Raw genomic sequence first — 9,793 nt, 5'->3', positions numbered from 1 at the left:
AACAGCCTCGTCGATTTCAATATCTGAACTATTTCTTCTCCCTAAAAAATTATGAAAATTAACGGAGTACAGTTTACTTCAAAATTTCCTTCAAATACATTCCAAGTGCGAACCATTCCTCGACGGCTACATTTGCAAGACGACGACTTGATTCAATAATCTTTTCAAACACGTATACAAAGTTTTGACGCCTTGTGAGTCCACCAGTTCAGAGCGCCTCCTTCTGACTTGCTTTCCTGACCGATGCTATTCACGGTGTGTACTCCAAGATACCTATACACACGACTCACTTCCAGACAGAAAAATATAACAAAGAAACAAATAAAAATGCACTACAATTCATACTTTTAACTGCTGAATGATAATTGAATCACGGTGCAGAAAACTTCTATACCATTAGCTGTTTCAATCACCGACACGAAGGCTTATCAGTCGAGTATGGAACCTTCGTTCCGCACGGCCCTACCTTTTCAACAATTCTTTTGCTCCCTTCTATCCAGCACTCACTACGTCTCACACTACTCATCTCCCCCAACACCTCCGAATCATATGTTCATTTCATTAAGTTATTCTTCCAACAATATTATATATATATATATATATATATATATATATATATATATATATATATATATATATCACACAAAACATACATACACACTGACTGTACGTACATAGCGATCTGTCACTGTCCTAGCTACGTGCATGTTCCACAACAGCGCAAAACGGAAATAGAATATTTCCACTCGAAATGATTGCAGACAATCTACATATTTTATTAAACGACTATAATGACGAAAGCCAGAGCCATGAAAAGGAGACAGGAGGGTCCGGAGAAGCAGTCCAAACTGAAAATGAGGCCGATTTGTTGATACAACGCCGCTATAAACAAGATCAGCAACCGATGCACATTGCACATAAAACTTCAAGTTAAAACACACAGAGATGTAAACAAATGAGGCCAGTTGGCGAACCATTTCTCACTCACTCATAAAAAGTTCAAAGCATTTCCCGGGTCGAAAGTAGGGAAGTTGCGTGTTCACTAGTTATACAATATTGGCCTCCGACCCAAATATTGCTTTGTGCATATGTACTTGTTTCTTGTTTTATTTCTCATATTATTAGAATTTACGCTCAAATTGAAACAGGGAGATGTTAAATGAAAGTCATTGAAAAAAAGAGCCTCCAAATCCAATCACGAGAAAATTACTTGTGAATCCAGTAGTTTCAAAAACTGCAGAATTTAACATCATGACTAAGTGAGGTAGTTAACCTCTTTGTTCGGCATCAAAATGCCGTAACTTAACGAGAGACAGAAACAGTAAGTTCACCTGTACAGTCAAAGCCAGCCGACATAATAGAGAGCAATTTCGAGACATCTTCCATCTCTGACGTGGAACAAGAACTCTAGTGGAAACAGCTGACTCATCCTCCCGTCTGCAACAAACAAAAGAGAGGCAAAGATTGTGACTCATCTATCGGACCGTAATTAAAAAGGGAGGCGGGAGGATGCCACTTAAATAAGCCCCAATACTGTTATATGAGAGAGAGAGAGAGAGAGAGAGAGAGAGAGAGAGAGAGAGAGAGAGAGAGAGAGATTTTGCAATTGTTGCACTTCACGATAGGGAACCAGCCTATTTTTTTTACATATGTTACACCGAGAGAGAGAGTTTTTCCCCCGAGAAAAACAAAAAGGCCCTATTTTTTACGCACAGTGCTTCAGTATACATTTGAAATATATGTATGAGAGAGAGAGAGAGAGAGAGAGAGAGAGAGAGAGAGAGATATTAATAAAAGGATGCGTAAATCACAGGATGTCAGTTCGTCGTCGCCCTCTGCAGCCAGCAGACCAGATTCCCTGATGCATGTCGAATGGAGATGGAAATGGAGGGAGAGCGGGAGACGACATCCGGCATCCTCTCTCATTACGACGCCATAGCCTATTTGCCTTCATTCTGAATTTGCAATACACTGACGATCGTCAGCATTGTTCGCGAATGGTTTTAGGATTGTTACAGACACTGGACAAGAAACCCGCACATGTCTCCGCATGAAGCATTTATTAATAATTTTGCTTCACTGCATGTGTATCACATCTCATTCACCTAAATTCATCCACTTCAGACATAATACATCGCATAATATATCAAGACACACAACAGCTCTTTTATGCTCGATCTGCATCACTGGTTCTTAACCTAGGGGCGTCATCAGCTGCGAGGGGAGGGGCGAGCCCTAGGGAAACATAAAATATTCTCTAATTATATTCGCAATTCTCTTAACAAGAGTGAGGAACTCATATTCACGAGTTTAAAAAAAAAAGGCAAAAGTAATGGCTTATAGTGTTAGTTTCTTGTAGTCTGCTACTTTAGTTAGACTCGTTGGGCTACCATGTTTTGTAATTGTTGACCTCCCTCCCTAACCCTCGAAATCCGTTCGATTTCTCCTCTTTTTCCATTTTTCCTTTTAAACCTGGGAGGGAATTTTACTCATAGATGCAAGGGGGCCCAGCAGGGAAGGACCAACTCTTACAGGGGGCGTGGTAATAGGAAGGTCAAGAACCGCTGGTCTATATGCACATAATCAATTATTGTCCCCGTACATATAATAAGACTATTCATCTGAATTCAAACACTTCGGTATTTACAGGAAATCAAAATTACTGTCTGTTGAGCCAGTTTATCCAACCACCAATGATCCCTGTTACTGTAAAATCATGAACTTTTATCATGAACTTTTTGCATGAAAAGAATTCCAGCCGCACCAAAGCAAATCTCTACAACGAATAGAGACAGCGTGTGCTGACGTTCTGAATTTAGTTTCTAAGAAGTTACAGAATTATAAAGCCATCACCTCGCTGTTTTTCTAAACCATGGATCGAGTATGATGTAAGTTTACGATTTATAATTGCTAGCCATGGCGATGCGGACCAAGGGAGACGACGGGAAAGATGAGCATTTGAAAATCTAGTCAATCTTACGAACTTACAATATACTTCCCAACAAAAATAAGTTCCAGGAAAAAGTCTCCTCAAATGGTAAATCACCTTTTCCCCTGAAGTCTAACACCAAAGCAATCAACAAATATTCCGTGTTATATAAAAAAGAAAAAAGAACATCTTCAATAAATGCAAGTTATTTGATTATACCGCTTTAACCAACTGATTCTTCTAAAAAGAAACATTTCAACTTCTTCTTTAATATTATTAGCTTTGTTTCGCCCGCCCGAGCAAAAGCTACGCCACTTTTCGACGCTTCTCTCAAGCTGTGTCACATTCAATTTGCTCGAGTTGCGTATTGCATCGGTGCTCGGTTCAGCGAGGCAGGTCTTCAATAAGGACTCTCGAGCAAATACCAACGAAAAAGCGCCAGTGAATGCACTTCATCCTATTATTTTCGTTTTCCGTATTAAAAAAAACCCACAGTTTTACTGACTTTTCTGATCCGCATATCTAAGGTCCAAGCTTATGCATTTACTAAATTTATTTGATAAACACAACAAAAAAAATGACTAGAATCCCTACACGGAAACTAAAAATACAAGAAAAAAAAACTGGATTTCTTAGAATAAAATAAAAAGTATTTTTTCCCTAAGTGAACACTGCATAAAATGTTCCTTAGAATGACCCCGACAAAAAATTCTTGATTACTTACACTGACACTGCGAAAAATCCTTCCCAGAATGGACACTTACAAACTTCTTTGTTTCATTACATTTTTTCCCCTAAATGAACACTGCAAAAAAAGTTCTTTATAACTTACATGACAACTTCAAAAAGTACTTAATACTTTGAATGACCCCTACAAAAAATTCTTGATTACGTACAATGACACATCGAAACATGCCTGATACCAAGAATGGACACTTACAAACTTCCTTGCTTCATTACATGGCCACTGTGAAATATACCCGATTCCATTTAAAGACACTGGAAAATATTCGGTTCCTTTACATAACCACTCTAGGAAAATACTCGATTCCCTAAGTAAACAACATACAAACTGACTACTACAGGGTCACTCAAAAATACTAGATCCCCTACACGGATGTAAAGTTAAAAATACTCAATTTCCTACACAGACAAAACGAAAAATACTTGGTTTCTTCAAGGACAATACCAAAAATACCCGATTCACTACATGGCAAATCCAGAAAATACATGATACCTACATGAACAAAGAAGCAAAATATAACTTATAATATATATATATATATATATATATATATATATATATTATATATATATATATATATATATATATATAATATATATATATATATATATATATATATATATATATATATATTATATATATATATATATATATATATATATATATATATATATATATATACTATATACATATATATATATATATATATATATATATATATATAATATATATGTATTGCCACGCTTACAAAAACAGGAAAATCGTTACGGATATGGGGATGCTTAAAATTCAGAGAGGCATATAATGTGGGGTAGAGACTCCAGGGATCGTAACAATGAGGAATAACTTTTTTCCGATGACTTCCAGATAAAGTCTCGTGGTAAGTATTACTGCTACAAAATCCATAAGATTTTCGAGAACTTATGCCATTGCATAAGATCAGCTCTGCTTGCAATGCTTTCTGCTTGGTACCTTGAGAATCTACAGTGATAGAGCATGAAGTCTATTCATTTTGAGCAGAAAATTAACCCTTTTCATTTTGGGAAATGAGACGCTCTTTTTGGCCTGGTAAAGCTAGGCTTTTGCTGGAGACCTAAAATAGTCTAAAACGTTTCAATTATATTACAACTAAAGGCCTGTCCACACTAGAAAACGTTGTTTGCAAACTTTTTGTAAACACTGTTTACAAACAGTTTGCAAATAATGCTTCCTTTCCAGACATCAGTTATCGTCAGGATGCTTGTCTGTGCAGTAGCCTCTGTATTCTACTTGGTTATTTTAATGCACTCGAGGAGGGATAAGAGAAAGAAGCAGAGATGGGCGAGGAAGTTTTTAGAAAAAGGAACCTGTCATGCTGACTTGCTTCTGGTGGAATTGAAAATGGATACATACATACAAACATTCATACATACATACATGCATATATAGTATCTACACACACATATATATACATTGTACATGCGTATATATACATGTATGTATATATATATATATATATATATATATAATATATAAATACATACATTATACATACATATACACACAGAAACACTAAATGCTTTCCATTCTGTATCGGAAACAAATATGCGGTAAAAAGTGTTTGCAAACTTTGTTTGCAAACAATGTCTCCTAGTGTGGACATGCCTTAATAAGGACAAAATGCGCTACAAATCAGGATGCGCATTCTTTCGTCTCCCTTTCATGGTTTCGAAATTTCGGTAGGATATCTCAAGACCGCTAACCACAATCATTTTAGCAATCCAACCATTTCCACAACCCGATTGGAATCTTCTTTCACTTATGAAGGCTGGATACTTTATTAATCCTGGTTCCGTGAAGCTTCAATTTCTTTAGCCAGATTAACGAAGTCCAGGCCGTAATTTAGGCTCAGGGTCAACAATACATATATGCAAACAAAAATACCTAGTTCGAAATCATGGAAAACGACAAAATACTGATTATCAAATGACGATAAAACAAAAAGTATCAATAAAACCTACTAACGATGCACATGAAATGTTGGGACACAACTCATACGAATCATACGTCATTCTGAGATCAAACATCAAAGGAATATATCCCCACTTCATAGCTAACAAGTAGCCTTTACTAGTAAGTCTGTATGTTTTATCATGTATGAAGTTGCAAACCTACCAAAATGTTTAAAAGCATGTCTAATTGCCTCACTAAAATCAATTTACTTTCACTAAATAAATAAATAAATAAACATCCCAAATTAAAAAATGTTACCAAATCCGTGCTGAATGACATAGGTATGAACTCTGTTTTGTTCATGAAAATATGTCAGCATTTCCAAGTGAATAATTATCACTGGGTTTCAATGTATATCTATAAGCCAATTACATTTTTCTGACGTGCACTGGCCGTAAAATTCCAACTTTTCAATAATATCTGGTATGTGTTTTAACCGTAATGGATTCCTGTGTCGTTTTTAGCTCACCTGTCTGTACCAAAATATGATCCAGTACGTCAAGTCCCGGCTATTAATGTATCTTTGCGCAAAGCCTTCGCCTTCCTATGAGTGCAGAGCCCCTCCGATAAAGCCCTCCGTCTTTTCAGTAAAGGACTGCCTTTGACTAAGCAGGTCCGCATATAGGAAAGACTTTCCTCTATTAATCAAATGAGGAATCTAAGGTATTCATTTCAGGCAACCACGTCCTGTCTACTGTCATAGTTATCTTGAGAGACAATACAATTGCTGTTGTTACTCCTATAGTGCTCACTGTTATCAACTCAGCCGTGGTATTACTGTCACCGTATTTCGATTCCCTTACTTTTTTTTTGCTGACCTTTTATCAATAATTAAAGGAAGCAATAGAAGTAAACATAATGAATTACTGTATCAGGACAATTACCCCCCGTGAACAATTAGCCCCGAGGACAACTAACCCCCTGAACAACTCATTTTATAAATGGTTAAGCATAATTTAAATGAAACTGATAAAATATAGTTTAAAGTATTTTTAATGTATACAAATACATTTACATTCAAAATTCTTACAAGAAAGTTGAAAAAGTCATAAAAACATTAAAACAACAAATTGAAAAGTCATAAAAACATTAAAACGAAAAGTAAAAAGAAATAGTTTAAAAATGCAGATTATACACAATACTTCGTAAATATTGTAACACATCTCTATTTTCAAAAGTTTTAGTGACTGAAATAATGCGGTTTGCAGCATCTAAATATTTCTTTCGAGATGGCTGTCCAGGAAAACCTGCAAAAGATTGAACCATGTGTATTTGTTGCAATGAATGTTCTCTTTTAATGCATGCATGTTAAAAACTTCCAAATATTTGGATGACAACAACCAACGTTCGCTAAGAAACTCCTGTACCACCCTTCTACTGCATTATTTGTTCTAGGAAGTTCATCTGCCGTTCTGTTGTACATACTCCACAACTCTATTTCAAACAATGGTTCGCGCCTTCTTCCTCTTCGACATGGACGTCCTAAGTACGTCTCTTCAAAGTAGTCTTGCAATGGATATGTTTCAGAGGGAGGAATTCACACAGAGTTTCGAATGATTTTTCGACAGCACAGGCCGGTACCAAAGCTAAAGCTGCTATCATTTTCATTGCGATGGAAAACTCTTTATCCTCTACGTATCGCTGCTGAAATCCATAAGATTGAACTTTTCTATATACGCTTTGGCAAAGGTGAAAAAAGCACCCCTTTATTTCGGATTGTGGGAATGCCAGTTGTAAGTTATTAATAATCATACCCTTTTCAAAGTCGACCATGATGGTTTTTGGGGCTAAATCATGTTTCAGTAGTTTTAACTGCTCCAGTAGGTTTGAGTAAGTTGTTTGGCTTTTATCTGGTAAAAGAGCATATATTAAAGGAACTGAACGATTATTTATCAAAGCATGAATCGTGTATAATTGTAAAAATATCCGAGGCACTGTTTTGAACGTTCCATCTAGCGACCAATGTGACGCTTGACATAGGTAATCCAAGTTTTTCTGTGTTCCGAAGATCAAAATTCGTTTCTCAACGTGCCCAGAGTCGAAAAGCAGAAAATCTTGACCATCTTGTGTTTTGGTATGCTCATTTGTTGAAATAAGTTCTTGGGCATTTAAAGAAATACATGCCAAGAACATAAATAAAGAAATTCTTCTTGAAACCATTTAAGAAAATTTTAGTTTATAAACAATTTTAGAAACTATTTAATTGTACTTAAGAGTAATTTACAGAGCAAAGACAGTGTAAGGAAAAATTTTTTTGTATACAATGAGAGTAACGTCACTTTATGTAATTCTAGTCTGTTAACCATTGTTAACCATTTTTTTTTTTTTTTTGGGGGGGGGGGGGGGTGTAGTTTCCTAGGGGGTAGTTGTCCCTAGGGGTTAATTGTCCTCGGGGGTAATTGTCCTAGACTCTGAAATTACAGATGTAAAATGTTACTGAAATTACAGATGTAAAATGTTACTATCTCAATACGTTATCAAAATTCATCATCAAACATTAAACAAAAGTGCCTTGTGAATATCGAGCTTCAGTTTCAAAACAATGGTTACAAAAACAGATTTATATTAAGCATTTTATGTCTGAAAGTGAAAAATCCGGGAGACATCAAAGGTTAAGTATTCCTCATTCTGACTTAAATGGTGAATATACGAACATTTCAAAACGATGTCTATGTCATCGACATTGTTCCTCTGTCTCGTTATTTTCTTGCCTTCCTCTTTATTCCTCTAGACATTCAAATACTATTCTGAAGTACCTTGCCTTTGAAGTCAGTGGCTTTCAGACTGGTTCCATATGAATAATCACTATTCCCGAATAACAACAACGTTAGGAGAAATAATAATGACGAGGAAGTACATCTGACTCACTGTCCGTGACGAAATCAAAGTTCAACTTGCACAGGAATGTTTCGATTGTTTTATTTATCATTCCACAATTCGGTGTAAATACTTTTCATTGCGAGGACAGCAAAAATAAGGCCATATGTAGGAGATTATAAATAATGATATTTCAATTGTTGTGACGTCAACGCCATTATTAGTTTGATTAAATAATCAGGGCAGCATTGTTACCCTCTGTAAAATTACATTAGGATCTAACGGAAAACTTGAATTAAATGACAATAAGCTCACTTTGTTATCATCATCATAGTACTAACGAAAACAACCAACTTCAGCATTATGAAGTGTCATTGGTTCCTGAAACACGTCCAAAAAGGGAAAAGGAGGGGGGGGGGGGGGGGGGGAACAGCCAAACCAACTCAACCACGTGTCCCTCATCAAAAGCATGACACTGTGACTAAAATACCTTCCCAAAATGCCTTTCCCTACTCAACCAATCTCCGTTTTCCCCATCACATTAAAGGGACGCAAATACTTCCTTCCTCTACGTCGGTGACAGTGAAGAACGTCTGGTCTTCCTTTTTCCTTCGCTGGAGGTTCATTCCGACGTATGCTTCAATTTCACATCTAAAAGAATAAGGATGGTCAGAAGGATATATAAGGAGTTTAAATACTCTCTGTACTCAAAATTTCCTGAACAATAAATTGTCTCTCTCTCTCTCTCTCTCTCTCTCTCTCTCTCTCTCTCTCTCACACACACACACACACACACACACACACACACATATATATATATAAACAGTCCCTTTGAAGCAAGCAAAGTCAATTCCAATACACAATAACGATTGTTAGTTTATAAAGAATCCTTTCTATCTCTGACCCCGTGTCCTAAAATACACCTAAAATAGTGACGATTCTTCATCAGGAAAAGAAAAACTAAAAAAAATCGTAGCAGTACAACAAACAGTAAGTCTACAAATGAAATTCGATAGAAAAAAAACTTTTAATATTTTTCTACCGCTGCTGCTGCTGCTGCAGTCGGCGGCAGAGCTGGCTGTGAAACAGGTCTCTTACACATTAAAGTGGATACTTCTGAACAAGGTCGGATGCTCGTCCCACATTTTTCCCTAATTGTCTCCCTCCTCACAAGCACTGGCCGCGTTATCTATTTATCCATTTTTTTTTTTACCTTGGACAAATACAGGATCAAACCTTAATCCTCAGTCACCCGTTTGAGGTGATGATGATGATGATGATGATGATGATGGGATGAAATTCCACAAATG

At 36.4% G+C, this 9,793-nt stretch overlaps 1 long non-coding RNA gene across 1 annotated transcript in view; it reads right to left on the bottom strand.

Annotated features, from left to right (window-relative positions):
- Positions 1 to 8,901: 8,901 nt before the first annotated feature.
- The window catches only part of LOC135198390 (uncharacterized), a 131,377-nt gene continuing 130,485 nt past the window's right edge, over positions 8,902 to 9,793 (bottom strand). Inside the window, exon 3 of the long non-coding RNA XR_010310788.1 lies at positions 8,902 to 9,134. This is a non-coding gene — a long non-coding RNA (uncharacterized LOC135198390). The remainder of the gene's footprint in view (positions 9,135 to 9,793) is intronic.

This window comes from Macrobrachium nipponense, chromosome 22 (assembly GCF_015104395.2).
Source record: "Macrobrachium nipponense isolate FS-2020 chromosome 22, ASM1510439v2, whole genome shotgun sequence".
Classification (NCBI taxonomy): domain Eukaryota; kingdom Metazoa; phylum Arthropoda; class Malacostraca; order Decapoda; family Palaemonidae; genus Macrobrachium; species Macrobrachium nipponense.
This window is presented reverse-complemented; position numbering and strand designations above follow the sequence as displayed.